Genomic DNA, 16,404 nt, shown 5'->3' on the forward strand with positions numbered 1-16,404 from the left:
AATGGATTTTAAGTGAAGTAATTTGATTTTGCTTTCATTAATCTACAAGTAGGTAATTTAGATATCAATTCCTCATGTTATTTGACATTATCTTCGGTGCCATGGCTTAACCTGAGAAGTTAATTGGCGAGCTATCGGATTATAAGTGAAGTAATTTGATTTTGCTTTCATTAATCTACAAGTAGGTAATTTAGATATCAATTCTTCATGTTATTTGACGTTATCTCTGGTGCCATGGCTTAACTCGAAAAGTTAATTGGCGAGCTATCGGATTATAAATGAAGTAATTTGATTTTGCTTTCATTAGTCTGCAATTTTTGGTTTTGAGTGCAGTAGTTTAGATTTTATTTCTGTAATTAGATGGACAACAGAGACAGTAAACTCATTTTCAGTACTTCATCTTTAGCTTGATTTATGTAGTTGCATGTTTACACTTTTGTTCAGAGTTCTAATTTTATAGATAGCATGTTTTGAGATCTTTGAAGTGCTAAGTTTGGAAATTATAATAAGAAGCATAAACCTTGTCTTCAACTATACATCCACACTTGATCTTTAAAAGCATTCTTAAAACTTTAAACTAGGATTTCCATTGCATTAGAATACTTTAGGAGACCAACAAAAACAAAACAACATAAACTATAAAACAACAAAGTAAGAAAAAGGGTTAACTAAGCACATATGGTGCACATATGGTGCACCACACTTCATCGGTTTACGATACCCGGATTGATAATTTATGTAGAGCAATTTAAGACGTTAAATTGACTACCCTCTCGCCACGAACCTCCCTTTGTACTTCTCAACACTGCCATTTGTTGCATGCTTGATCTTATAAATCCATCGAGAAGTGACCATTGACTTCCCCTCAAGCCTCAGCACTATCTCCCACACATCATTCCTCATGATGGAACTATACTCTTCCATCATGGCATCCCTCCAAACCTGCTAGTCTACTGACTCCTCAAAGGTAGAAGGCTCGGACTCACTAATGTTGCTCATCAAGGCCAAATAACTGGAAAATCTAGCTAGTGGTCTACTCTCCCTGAAAGTGCTACTAGGAGCCTCCACATGCTCCTTAGCATCTCTCAATGTCTACTCAGCTCATCTCGACCTCCTCATGACAAAGCTCAAAGCAACATCTCACTCCTCTTGATCTAAAGGTTGTGCCCTTGTTGCTGGTATTGTTGGTCCTTGCTCAACCTTTGGAGCCTCTAGCTCCGATCCTTTGCCATTATTGAATCTGTCCAATGTGACCTCCTGAAGGTCCTACCCTCCTCAAATATGACATCCCTCCTTACCACTATCTTCCTTTGACCAAGAATGCAAGTCATGTACACCTTTGAAGCCTCACTATATCCAACAAAAATGCCCCTCTGATGAGGGCTCCAATCTAGTCCTCTCTGATGAGGGATCCAATTTAGTCCTCTTCTCTGAAGGAATGTGATCATACAGTAGACTACCAAAGATGCGCAGATGAATCACCTCCGATTTCACTCCTATAAAAGCCTCCTCAGGGCTCATGTCCTTCACTACCTTATGAGGACCCCTGTTCTGCAAGTACACAGTGGTATTACATACCTCTACCCATAAAAACATCAGTAGATCCTTATCATGGATCATGGCCTTGGCTACTCCAACTATACTCATATTCTTCCTCTCTACTACTCCATTTCATTGCAAATTGTAGGGCGCTACCATTTCTTTCTCGATTCCTACTTCTTTGCAAAAATCCTTAAACTCGTTGGAGGTATACTTGCCCCCATTGTCTGATCTCAAGACCTTGATCTTCTTCCTAGTTTGGTTCTCCACAAGAGCTTTGAACTCTTGAAACCAACCGAAGACCTCATCCTTAGCCTTTAGGAAGTAAATCCATGTCCTCCTAAAATAGTCATCTATGAATATCACAAAATAACTGCACCCTAAGATAGACTCCACTGACATAGGACTACAGAGGTCGGAATGCACCAAATCCAACACACCCTTGTTCCTGGTCTCACTACTAGGAAATGTTGCCTTGGCCTACTTGCCAAGTGCACATCCCTTACACACACCATCATGCTCTATATTGAACTCTGAAAAACCAGTGACCATCTCCCGTAACAGTGGTAGAGCCCTGTAGTGTAGATGTCCCATCCTCCTATGCCAAATCTCACTCTGGTTGTCATTGCTATGTACTAGGGCTTTCACTAGTTGTCCTCTCAACAAATACAGGTTACTCTCTCTATTGCCTATAACTCACCTCACGCTAGGATCAGCCCCTCTATTGGCATAACAACTACCTCACCACCCGTGAAACTGACCTCAAGTCCTTTATCCTCCATGGCAAAATTGAGAGTAAATTCTTTGCCAACCTAGGTACATACTTCACTTGCTTCACCTCCATAAGGCTCCCTAAGTCTAGCTAGAATTGTATATTGCCAATGCCCTCTACTACATACTAGGTGTTGTCACCAAGCTCCACATGTAGATTTTTGTGCTCCTTAGCCATATTGGTGAAGATATCACAAGATCTCGTCATGTGACAAGATGCTCCATTGTCCACAAACCACACCCCTCTTGTAATGGTGCTAGAAAGACAGGATATGTAACACACCCCCTCCTAAACCCCACCAAAACACAGGTTAAAAGGTGGTGGTTACTATGTTGACCCAAGATCTGAGGTGTCGTTATGAAAATGCAATCTAAAAATTTTGATCTTTTCATCTAGCTTAAAGCCTCAACAAACATCACCGTTGTGTTTGTCTCGCCAAGGCAACTCCGGTGATATAAAATTTTACTTCAATTCGACCTCGAGATCAAGAGATATGACCATTGAACTTCTAATGAATCAAAAGGCACCACATCATCTACCTTGCAACGTGGCACCCACGTGGCTATCCTAGCATGCACCTCTTCGCAATGGCGTACTAGTTGCCGACCCATTAATGGTTTGGGTCCTTACCTTTATATATATATAACGCACTCCAACCTCGTGCTATCATATAACATATGCGTATATTATAATTAATTAATGGGTCGTTAACTATTGGAAACCTTTCCCATTACCTAGATTCGTTACCCCGGCCCTTCTCACCATGCGCATTCACGAATTGCTCCAGGTTCAGCATTTTGAGTTGTGACTTGTATGGTGGGGTCACAGCGCTCCAATGAATAGATAGTCGGGATTACGCATACTCCATTGTCCCAGCGTTACATCACCTCAGGCTCTGGACCAGCCGTCGATTGCTCTCGCTCAATCTTGGCCATTCATTACACTAGCCTCACGCTTAATTATGCCTTGCAGTCAGATGGCTAGCGACCTGGCTTTCCAGCAGACCGTCACAGAGCCCGATAAACTTATCCAAGCTTATGGATAAGCATTGAAAGGCAGTGTGTAGGAGCTAAGGTCCTTCTCCCGCTCATTATTCCCACTGCAATGAATTGCATTTGGGTTGCAAGACGATAAGGAAACCTTCCTATGCACTTAGTTACATATACTTGGTCGAAGCCACGATGGTTCAGTCCAATACTTGGGTGAAACAGAACCCACAAAGAGCCATTTATAAAGAGCTCAACCATGGCTCGACCACGGTTATTCTACAAATGTCTGGACTTGCACCAGGGCTTGACTGTCACCTTTATAGCTTTATGAAGCACATTTCGGTGTTATCCCTCCTAAGCTTACTACAAGGATACCCTCTCTAAGTTCTTGATGACGAAAATACAAGACACAGCCCAGGGATTTGTCCATCCAGGACAAGAACTTGTCCATTCAAGACAAGAACTTGTCCACTCGGACCAAGGACTTACCCATTCAATTTCTTAGAGTTCTGCAATCCCTTCGGTCTTTAATGTCATACAAGGAACAAATCGATCTCGACTAAGAGATCGACAAGCCTCGTTTAAGGAACAAATAAGCATAGCAATCTTATAAAAGCAACCAGAAAGCATGCGGTACCAAGAAGGCAACAAGGAGATCAACATTCCACAATCAAACAGGAAATCCTCCTTTGCAATCTGATTACAGGCATAAGTCATAAATACAGGCACACAAGCAACATTAATACGAACCTACAAGCATTTCATTCTTAAGGTCGGAATTCCAAACACGGACCATACAGTTGGTCACCCAATATTCAACGCTACAGGCCTGAAGCCACGTAGTGAGCATCCAATGCTCATACCACACACAACATTGTTACCCAATGCATACTACACCCACACAGGTGGTTATATATATGTATACAAGTGTTTCATACATAAAGAACAATGATACCACATCACAGCAATAGTGCACACATGCATCAGAATCTCACCATTCCAACATTAGTGAACGATGAGTCATTCATACAGTAAGTATAACGATGATTTACAATTCAACATGAGCTCAATAACAAGAAGAAGCAGTTACAAACATTTATTTGGTATTAATACTAGAGTTGGCAATTGAGATCGAGACAACAACTCCCCAACCAACCATAAATAGCTACAACCAAGCTTTACGTCCAACTGTCACCCCCGAAGCGGATTCCAAAGCTTGAGGTGGGGTGCTTCTGAGTGTTTCTGGCCAACCAACACAGCTGAGACAGGATGTCACAAGGCCACTACTGCCTTCATCCACTAGTTGAGCTCATTATAACTCACACTCTTCAAGCATACATACAATCATTCCAATATTTCACAATACAGAGAACTCCAGCTCACTTTCAGGAGAAGAGAGTCCACTTATCAGGAATGTTCATCAGTGGTTAAATTGTCGATGGTAAAGAAATCACTCTCTAAGTGGTTCATCAGTGAGTCGAGCACCAAAGTTTTAGCCCAAGGCAACTCCTGGTGGTTCTTTCAGTGTTCACAAGCACTGGAGTGAATCCTTCCAATCTAGCAGGTCCTTCAAGCCACCAACTTCCAGTGGTTTCTTCAGCGTTAGAGGCAAGCCACGCTCTCTTAAACAATTCACACAACAAGCCTCATTGAAAAGGTTCCTCAGTTAGCGTTCTTTTTCCTGGAGTTGAATTCAATGTTAGAGACCACTTGATCACTCTTTCAGCTCTACATTCTCCAACACAACAGCGCTAAACGTAGCATTTGTTGCTAAAGCCTCCCGCTTGTCTATGCGTGAGTCCAAGAGGGATCATGTATCCTTTGTTATGTAACCAGATCACAAAAACAGAAGAAAAGATAGATCAACAACTTTCAAATAAGCCTCTTCGAGGGGGCAACCTCCTTTTACATCACATAAAAGAACAATTCTTGGATGATTGAAAATGACAACACCTCCTTGGTATATGTAGGAGTTCAGGGGGTGACAATAATTATGGCATGTTACCGCTCAAACTAGCAGGGGTCCTAGGAGTGGATCCTATAGAGCAACTACTAGGTCAAGGGCAACAATGGAGTGATAGCCCACTGTCACCTTAGCTAAGGCTCCTTGCTCTTTACAGACTTTCACCAATGGGAGGAAACTAGGTATAAGAGGAATCACGATAATGAATATGTCCGTGGAAAGATGAAGGGTGATTCCCAAGGCCTATTCACAAAAGAGACTCAATTATATGGCTTTCTTGCTCAAAAAGCAAGGTGATAGTCTCTTTAAGAAGGGCTAAGAGGATCTTCGAGGCTAGGGTTTAGAGGATATGCCTTGACAAGAGGCTCCCTAGACTTGAGGATCCTTATGGAGAATTGGTTTTTATGTGATCTTTGTGGAATTAGAGTTGTAAGGTTGTGGGACCACACTGGACCAAGTGGACCGAGAATTAGGTCAAGGATTTGGATTTGATCAACCAAGGAGGGGCTTGACCTAATTATGGAAGAGAAGAGGATCAAAGGACAAATTTTCTTTGGAGAATTGAATGCAATGATCCAAATGAGGACACTAGCCAAGGGAAACCTAGGGCAAGAAACGATCCTTGAGCTAGGGCTTGCTTTATCTCAAGATCCCACCGTCAAAATTTCTTGAAATTTGGAGGGCCTCTAGAGAAAACCCTAGCGCAATTATGGACAAGAGATCGAACTTTTTTTATGGCTACAATGGGAGAAAAATGACGCCCTAGGAGACCTGTAGAGGCTAAGCCTAGAAAGAGTAGAGGTGAAAAAAATATCCTTTAAAAGTGATCACCTATGGAAGGATTAGTGCCTTATCCTTTGGGAGAGATGGAGTCAAAGAGAATTTATTTTTGGAAAGGATTTACCCAATCAAGGAGGCCTTCAAGCAACTTTGCATGGCATTAGGGCATGAGAGCAGCTACTTAAGGTCTTTATACTTCGATATGCAATAATTGATGACTTATCAAGATGTATTTAACAACAATAATCTCTAGGAACATTCATATATGGCCCATTTAATGATGCAACACTACAAAAGATCAAAATTTCCACAATTACGTATACAAAAGCAGTAAATTTCAAACTTGTATAGCAAAATCCTAGCAACATTTCATGTGACAAAGTAAATAACAAGAATAAGCATGAAAAAGATTACATACATGTACAAATGAGTATATCCAATCATCAAATTATGCTAATAATGAAGTTCCAAGATCAAGAAGATATAATCCATACATCAAAATTCATCCATCTAATCCAAACTCATCCTCCAAAGGGAATGTGAAATTCTCAAGTAGCTACTACACCCAATCCAAGTGATGATGAGAGAATGAATCACCTCTCATCTATTTATATAATCTCTAATGAGTTTGATTTGCCTAATTTGGCCTAATTGAACCCCAAATAATAAAATAATGTGCAATAATAGCATCCCTTTGGTGACAAGCCCACCAAGATAGCTCAATAACATAAGAATAAGTCTCTCAAGGGGTAGAATGATCAATAAAATGAGTCGTTGGACCTTTGATGAGGCCTGATGAAGTCCACAGTGTGCCATGATGCGAAAATGGACCTCAAACATAGTGGACAAGGGGTTGGCCCCTTGTTTTCCAAGCAAATCCCTGTGGTGCTCCCAAGTGGGTGTGGAGTCACAAGGACATCCTCATGGGTCTCCAAGTGGATCAAAAATGCATGTAAAGTACCTGTAAGGGTGATGACATAAGCCCTCCCTTTGTCTCTTACAGTGAGACACATCTTCATTTGGACCCTGGAACATCTACCAAGTGTATGATGCAAGTGAGGAGTCGACTAGGCATGGTGAACCAGGTGCATCATCCTCATCCAAACGGTGGAACATGAGCAATCAATGAGTAGTGTTGGGGATCCATAAAGTACTCTCTGCTATGGTGGAGGCCCATGGCTCTCAACGCTCACCCTACAAGTGCTAATGTGGCCCTCTGGAGGGCTAAGACCCCATATAGGGAGACCAAGCCCCAAATGGAGACCCACCTGCAATCCTGCATAAGATCCAATGTGTCCCCTTGCCCTCCAATACAACAAATCATTAGAATAATGAAGTAAAAGAACTTACAATTCATGGAATCGATGGGGCACTTCATGGTGGCATGCCCTTCCATAGTGGGTGGTGTTATGTACAAGTGTCTCCAAACTCAATAGGGGGTTAATCAAGGACCCTTTTAGGTGGTTTCAACCATTAAAGGGGGTGACCTATCCATGGTCCATCCATCAAGTGGTAGGTGGCACGTGATATAATGATGGAGGGAAGTGGGATCAAGGGAAGGATCCAAGCAACAGGTCATGGGACAAAAGGGTAGCTATAATAAGGGAAGCCCACACTTGGGTATATGTGTATAGGAGGGAGCAAATCGTGGTACATGAGTTACCCCGGCCTTTTTTTTCCACCCTTCTTCATATGCCTTTTGCCTTTGACTGACTTTTCTTCATAACTGCTCGGGGCTTCAGGGGATGAGAGCATGAAGTGTAGGATGTAGTAGTAGGTGCCCCTTTTTAAGGTGGGTCATTTCATTGCCCAGCAGGGGTTGGGACAATCATGGGTTCTTTAATGTGGAGGGGGCTCATCAAGGGCCCATAGGAACTAGGGCTCACATGCTAAATTTGCATGTCCTGGCCATTTTTTGTAGTTTGGGGTACATTTCCTATTGAGAGTGGCTAAATTATGTTTTTTCTTTTCTTTTTAGCTGCATCAACCTCCTAGGCATTGTTCCGGCCCAACCCAAGGTGTGGACAAGGGGAGGGGGAGACTAACCCTATGTGGACCCAGTGACCCCGAGTGGGAAAAGAGATGAATGGGGTTAGAATGAATAGAAGGGAGTGATGTATATGGTGTCGGGAAGCGGGACCACGCAACCAAAATCAGGATTTCTCATGTAGTGCCAACCCTAAAGTTAATGGCCAGTAAAGGAGATCCCACGAGACCAAGGTACAAGGTTAACCACAAAATCAGGCAGTGGAGACAAGAGTACAGACCTAGCCCACTCTTTCCACGAATCCCCCACCAATCCATGCCCAAAAGTGCCCATGACAAGTAAGGAAAATTACTCAACTATACCAATGAAAAGCCATACCTTTGGGGTCGGGAGGCCCACCTTCAAACATACAATCATAACAAGTAGGCGAGGGACCACATGGTTGGCTCAGGTGGCGGAGATGAAGGCACATCGAGCTATCTGGTGGCTGCAAGGGGCTGTTGGCTGTCGGCTGAGGACCATCTAGGAGAAAAAAAATTCTCCTATATACAGTACCCACAGGTGGTGGGTAACAGGGCCTACATAACAATAACAATGTAAGGGCACAACAATAACAATAGTGGGCTTCTATGGGGCACAACAGCAACAATATGGGGGCAACACTAGTATTAAAGGGACCTACATGCCCATATCCTTCAAATAAGTGTTGTCCTTCAAAAAACTTTTGCTGCAAAAAAAAAATCGTTGTCGTAAAACCCTTGTGATGTTTAATCTCCCCCACATAGTTTTTTATAGCTGTGATACCATGTTAAATTCTTTTATTCCAAATTTGATTTACTTTACTTCAACAATTTATTAAAAACCCAAAAAAACATTTATCTCAAATATTTTTCAAATTGTTGATAAAATAAACACATTGGTATATTAACTCCGAAACTAAAATGCAATAGAAATAAAATGGAGAGATCAATCACACTACAACAAATTTGTACCCAACACAATCTTCCTTCATATAATTAAACTCTAGAAAAATCTGGGTTAGACCTGCAAAGAATACATAGAAAAATACAATTGTTGGAACCTGGAACTCGACCCCACTAGGAAAAATCGGCCATTGGAAATCAATCCTCATGAAGAAACTTGGCCCTAGACAATTAGACCTATCTCATCAACAAATCGCCCCCCCCCTTCTTCTCACCTGGTACGGCCCCTACGCACTTGAGAAAATTGGCCTCTCTAGATATTTCAACCTCCTCCACAATTCGGCCCTCTTCTTCAGCAACTCGGCCTCCCTCTTTCCTAAACTCGACCTCCCTAAATTTCTCCCGAAATTCTCTGCTACACTTCTCCTCACTTCTCTTCAGTCTAGTCAAGCCTCTTGCTCTAGAAAATCGCTTCCTCCACAATTGTGTCTTCACCTCTCCCTTAGGCTTATTTTATAATTTCATTAAGCCAAAATCCCTAACCCTAATCTCCTAAGTGATCAATGGCTAAGATTAAATCCTAAGCCTCACTTGAGATCAACAGTTGAGATTATATCTAAGTCACTTAAATAATTTTATTATTTATCCTTAGAACTTTGGCCTAATAGTCCACAATAATTAATTAGATTAATTATTGTACTTTTCCTAAGTTAACCTTAGGAAAGAAATCATAAAATCACTTACTCCACCAAGCAAGCACCTAAAGAGGCAATCAAATATCTTCTACATGCTAAGATACCAAGCCAATGTAGAAAACCTTTTTAGGCTACAAAATCAAAAATTATCTCATCTTATTATCTTTTCTTTTTATCCTAGCATGCAACCTCAAAATCTCACAACCTCAAAGTAAGGTGGACCCCACTTCGAGTTATCCAGCCTTAATGATAATGCCAAGAGTATGGAACAGCTTCATGAAGGGAGAAGTCATGGGTACCAGGGACCCACTTCAAGCTTCAACAGCCTTCCAACCTTTAGATCTTGATTGTTGGTAGGCACATGAGGGTTCTCAAGATCCCAATTATCCAAAGTGTGACGCTGGCAGGACCCACTTTAGTTTTCGTATTTGAAGCTCCTAGGCTTGCTTATTTTATGGATGTATATCTACCTAAATTATAAATTCCCAACCAAGCCTAGAAAGATCTGGCATCAAATCATGCATAATATACATACCACTATGTCATCTATCTAAATTCTAAATTCCCAACCAACCTAGAAAGATCTGGCATCAAATCATGCATAATACACATACCACTATGTCTCTTCAATTTGATGACAAGAAACTTCTCGATGCAATAATTATAAGGTTGCTTCAGACAATACTATTGCACTGTAACCAAGGATCTCATGTCTTCCATTGTGCACATACAAGAATATAACGATAGACTATGCAACCTGCCTTCGTAAATCAAGTGGATTTCTCAAACCACATATGAAAAATAGTTTCCCATTTCCAACAAAAACTGAAGACAATTTCTTCCGAAGTAGGGAAGAAATGATCAATAGTTCATATATTTTTCTCATTAAATTAGTAAGAAAAAATTAAGGTGTTGTGCAAGATACTTCGATATGCTCAAAGACATAATAACAGGGTCGTAGGAAACTCCACAAAAATTCTCAATTTGCACAATGCAAAGACATTCGGAAGTGGATACCATGTAATAATAGAGTTCGCAAAGAACAACAATATAAAAGTCAAATTATATAACCAACATAGATCATCTTAACCCTAAGCCTATTAAGCACCAACAGGGATAAAAAAAATCAAGGTGAAAAACTCAAAAGTTTTGCACCCTCAAATACCATTTAATAAACACTCAGGTTTCCACCTGCCCTTTTTTATCCCTCTCGACACATAATAGATCCAAAGTTAAGATGAGTTTGTGCTAGTTTATTGATAGTTGTCCTTTAACTATGGTAATTAAGAGAATAACATGTTGGTTTCTTTTTACATTATGGTAATTGCAAAAATAAGGTGGCTGCTTTCTTTTTATCTTATTTTATTAACCTTGCACACTCACACAATCACACATAGACATCTCCCCTCCACATAGCTTGTAGACCACCTCGCTACTCTTGGCACAATATATATGTACATAGATGTATACATACATATATGTGTGTGTTGTCACAACTCAATTTGATTAATGCAAATCCATTATGCTGTACTGAAACCTTTTTATCAGCTTATACGATGGCCCCAAATATAAGTATATATGACAGTGGCAAGGTCTTAATAGCGGCACATCCAATGTAAACTTAGAAAAAGGTTTGTGTTTTGTTTAGAAATTTCTTGGGGCCAATGGGAATGTGACCAAAATAGTTACCAAGTATGCCAGATTTCCAATGTGGCATCACTAAGTTGATAGGCAATTTTTTCACACTGAAATGCTTGGATCACAACTGAAAAGAACATCTAACATCGTAAATTTAGCTGCTCGACAAAAATAAACTTTATCTCTGGTTCTTGATTTAATGATCATTATCATTGTCTGCTGCAATTTCTCCCTATTGAATATTAATTAACTGTGCAATCCACTTTATTGCAGAACTATCTTCTATCACAAGAGTTGGATTTTACTGTAATATCAATTGGAAGTGCAAATCTGTTGGAAAACATGAAGCTTTTATGAACCATGTAATCAAGGAGAAATCAAGTTTTATCTCACTACAAAAAACAGTAAGTCCAAAAATGATTTGAATTTCAATGGGAAAACAAGGAATTTAGGAAGAGTTCTCAAAAGACAATTCTACAGAAAAACACAGGATGTCCTCCAAGTTGGCCCGAATGGAGAAAAGCAATAGGAAAATTGGATTTCTCACATTTTTAAGAATGCAATTCATGTTAAAGAATACAAAAGGTTGCAGCTAAAGCAAACAGAGAGGGCAAGAGAGACATGGAAATGTAGATTGCAATTCACTGCTTTTATTACTCGCAATACAGTGATACACATATCTATATAGAATGATGGGATAGACCACCATATTTATTTACAAATAAAATAAAACAAAATTACCCGCCGGCGGTTGGATGTCCAGTTGTACCAATTGTCAACACCATATATAGCTTACAGCCAGCTGGTTAAGCTTTCTATAAAGATAAAAAACTAAACTAACAATATATTTAACCACCTCTGTCACAACAATCAATGCATCTAATCACCATTGAAAACTTTCATCGGTACCAACATCATTCAACCACATGCACCTCCTCCACCAGCCAAAACCACTGCACATGCTCTGCAATAGGCTCAGCCTCACTTTTATGGGGGAAGCAAAGATTTACAGTTTGGCCACAACTGCAAAACTCACCTGAGCAAAATCTTCAGGCACCCAAAATGGTTCTTGATACTTGGAGGCCGACAGTAATCACCTTTCCAAATGTGCATCACCAGTTCCTTTCTCCTACCCTCTTCATTTTCACTCCCTCTCACATCAAAACCGTTGAAAAGTAACTAGGTACGGTCTTCATAATTATCTTTGTACTTGTATCAATTTGTATTTTATGTAAAAGAAGAAAAAAAAAATATTTAAGCACGGGTTTCATGCTCAAGTCTAGATCAAGCATGTTCTCCTTGCTCCTAGGGTTTAATGAGTCAAAAGAGTCTTTGTCATATGTATAAGACCCATTTGGGCAATTTGTAACAAGAAAGAAAAATTATTTTTGAGTCTAGAAAAACAGAATGACCCCCAAGACCAAGTCGGCCCTGCCAGTGAAAAGTCGGCCTAGGAGAGGCCTATTCAACCCCTTGAGAAGGGTATAAAAAGGAAGAGACTTCGACTCATTTGGACACCAATCACAACAAGTTCAATCTGCACCAAGATAAGAAGGAAAACAAGAGCGAAGGAGAAGAAGACAAGAAAAAAGACTAAGCAAAGGAAGGAGACCAAAATTTTAACTATTTCTGCTCACACATGCGAAAATATTAGGGTTTCTATGTCAGTTCCAGGGGGCCGAGAATTGCAGGCCAAGTTGGAGACCTGAAGTTGCAGGACCGAAACTTTGACTAAAGCAGATTTTGGAGAGTTTGACCTTCGTTGACTTTGGTGGACTTTGACTTGTTTGGAAGAAATCTTGTTGAGGGCTGACTTGGTGCTTGGAGAAGGTCTTGGTCTTTGGGTCTTGGAGGTCTCATTTTGATCTGATTCTATAAGAAGAGGATTGTTCGGGTTTTCCCCAATTGTGGGGTTTTGCCCTGGCTTGGAGCCTATATCTTGTGTTCTTTGTGTCTTTGTGATCTTCATGTTTTGGTAATTGCTTGATGAAGAAGTAAATCTAAATAATAAAAGGCCAACAAATATCATAAGTAATTATCAAATAAGGAGAATCAACATTAATCTACAAACACCTTGATTTTCCAACAAAAACAACTCTTCATAGCTTCCAATTTAACGGCAGAGCAATCTTTCCATTAATTCATTGTCTCTTCCTTCTCCATTAAATGTCAGACATTCTCAACCACACCAAGCATCTCTGTCTTTTCTTAAGAACATTATAGCACTTCCAGACTGTCTCAGCTCCTCGTCAAAATCCCTTTTCTCTCCACCTCTGAACTAGCTCAGATACCATGTTAAAAATTGCAGCTACAACAAACAGAGAGAGAAAGAAGACACAGAAAATGTACATAAATAAACTTGCAACTCACTGCATTTTCTCACAATACACATATTTAAATTTTAAATACAATGATGGGATAGTTGAAACGTTCCGATTCCCACAAATACAGACCACCACATTTGTTTACAAACAAACAAAAAATATAACTACCTGCCAGCTCGTTGGATATCTAGTTGTACCAATTTTCAAGCAATTCAAACACTCCTCGTCAATTTCCTTAAAAATCAAACATACAAAATTATAATGCACATTTTGATACCCAGAATGTGGCTGGCCATTCTTTTCTGGATTGTTCAGTTTAGCATTGTATATATCATGCATATGCTATTAGGGGAAATATAGGATTCTAAGAAATCGATATGCAAACTCAAGTCATTTTGGAGCAAACTAATCAATGCAAGGCATATACTGAAACCTGTGTCTCAGGAAAACTCAGGACTTAATAATTAAAAATGTAAACAAAAAAATACTAAATTTTAGAAAAAGGAAAAGAAATTGTCATTGATATGAAAGTTTCCAAGGCCTATGTAATGTAGTTTTTCATTAAAACTCATTTCAAAGTATTTATATAATACTGCATAAATCATGTGCACCATGGACAATTGTCATGTCTACAAGCTGGCTGTTTTGAAATCAGGTCAAAAAAACAAGCAAATGATTTTCTCATTTTTTATAGAGAAACCAAGTCTTACTTGTGACACTCGTGAGTCAGACTTGCCAATTCGTTATAACTTGTGTTTGACTCAATAAGTCATTCAAGAGAAAATAGAAAGTATGATTCAGCCCCGAATAAGACACGGCTCAATTTCATCAAAGAGCATATTACTCAAACTCGTAACAGTCTGCTAACACTGCACCTACCACTTTTGGGCTTTACAACTATGTGCTCATGTTACAACATAAATTTATCACCAATGTTTCATCAAGTTTTGGGCCAAGTCACCTAGTTTTTGTTTGAGTTCAATAAAAATGAAATTAGAAAATTTGCCAGTGAAAGGATATGATCAAAGTTGCCATCAAGTTCCAGAAAATATATAATCCAAAATTCAAAAGTAATGTTTATAAATTATATTTATAAATATCGAATTTTTCAAAATTACAAAACATGTTTGTACTTGTAGTATGGTTTGTAAACATAGCATAGAATTATAATTTATGATTATAACATTATGTTTTAAGCTCTTTTAGATTCACTTTATAACACATGAATTTGGTTCAAATTCTATGGAATCATAGTATGAAGTTTGAACAATTTTAAATTTAATCAAATTTAAAGGTAAACATAATCAAATGCAAATTTGAACATAATGGAATTTGAATCTAATTGAATTTATTCATTGAACATAATCTAATTTATTCCTTGGGTCATGATATTTGATGAATTTCGAATTTTTCCTTAAAATTTAGTGAACATGACAAGTCAGGTTTCAGGGAAGCAGGGGCAAGTCCCGGAAACGTGGATAGATCCCCCAAATTTCAGGTGATGTTGGGGTCCCCAACATCCGGAATATTAACTATTAAAAAAAAATGGAAAATAAAAAATAATAAGAGTTTTCTGTGCATAATTAATTATAATTTACAAAATTAAAGCAGCAACATCCATGGTCTCATTGGCAATTACATAATTTGGAAAATTGTATTCAAAAATAAGAGAACCATTGTATTTCTCATGTAAAATCCCCAATATACAGATTATAATGAAATACAACGATATATTATATAGTTGCCTCCATCATCATTTAAATAGTAAAGAGTCAAGACTACCATAAACATAAAATAACAACAGACTAAATGGAACAAGCATCAAGCCAATAGTTATGATCACTCAACCTTTGATTGATGCTTTGCGTCTATGTGTTATAGGAATCTATCAACAACATCTATGGGAATGTAAACGCAGGTTGACCGAAGTTTATATCTAACTGCTATTCTACTTTTCCAGCCAGAGAAATGAAAAAACATTAATTCCTCTTAATTATTTCACTGAAATAATGCTTGTTTGACCTAAAATGCACTTGAAATATGGTAGAAGATCCCTGTTATCCACAATTTTCTGCATTTGAAAGTTTCTTGTCCAAATGAATACCATCTTCAACTCCTGAACATACTTAAACTGGTGTGCTGTAAGTGAAAAACAAGAAAATATAGGGTTATGGCTATATAGGGAAGAAATGTAACGTGAGGGTGGTGGGACCTTCAACTTGCTTTGAAGGATAAGAGCAAAAACTTTTTTGCAAGGACAAGCCCCCATCTAAGGTGACCTAAAATACTCCCAAGTACCAAGGGCATCCCACTTCTATAAGGTACATCTCTGGGTAAGTCCCCAAGCATTGGGGACATACCAAGAATGGTACAGGACATCCCCAATGAGGTCATCAAGTCCAAAGCACATGGTAAACATAGGGGATGCAACCCAACGCATGGGAATGTGTCCTCCTAGAACATTGTTTACAAATTAATGCAATTTGTTATAAATGATGGACACCTTGACTCCTTATGATTCTAAACACAATAAAACTTTTGACAAGTATGACCCTTTACAACATTAAGGTTCCCTATTTTAATTTTTAAAGGAGCCCCATAAAACATAAAAGAACCAAGGGGAAAAGATGAAGCGTACAAGGTTAAGAAGATGACCTCTCTCACACAAAATATTGAAACATGTGAAAACCCTTTTTTTCAACAACTCCGGGAGAAAGACTCTTGATTTATAAAATGAAACATAACTTTAAGAAGGGCACCTTAAATTCGAATAAGTTTGCATTATTTGAGTATG

Source organism: Pinus tabuliformis, chromosome J, assembly GCF_031772625.1.
Source record: "Pinus tabuliformis cultivar Carrire ecotype Pingquan chromosome J, CPIR1, whole genome shotgun sequence".
Classification (NCBI taxonomy): domain Eukaryota; kingdom Viridiplantae; phylum Streptophyta; class Pinopsida; order Pinales; family Pinaceae; genus Pinus; species Pinus tabuliformis.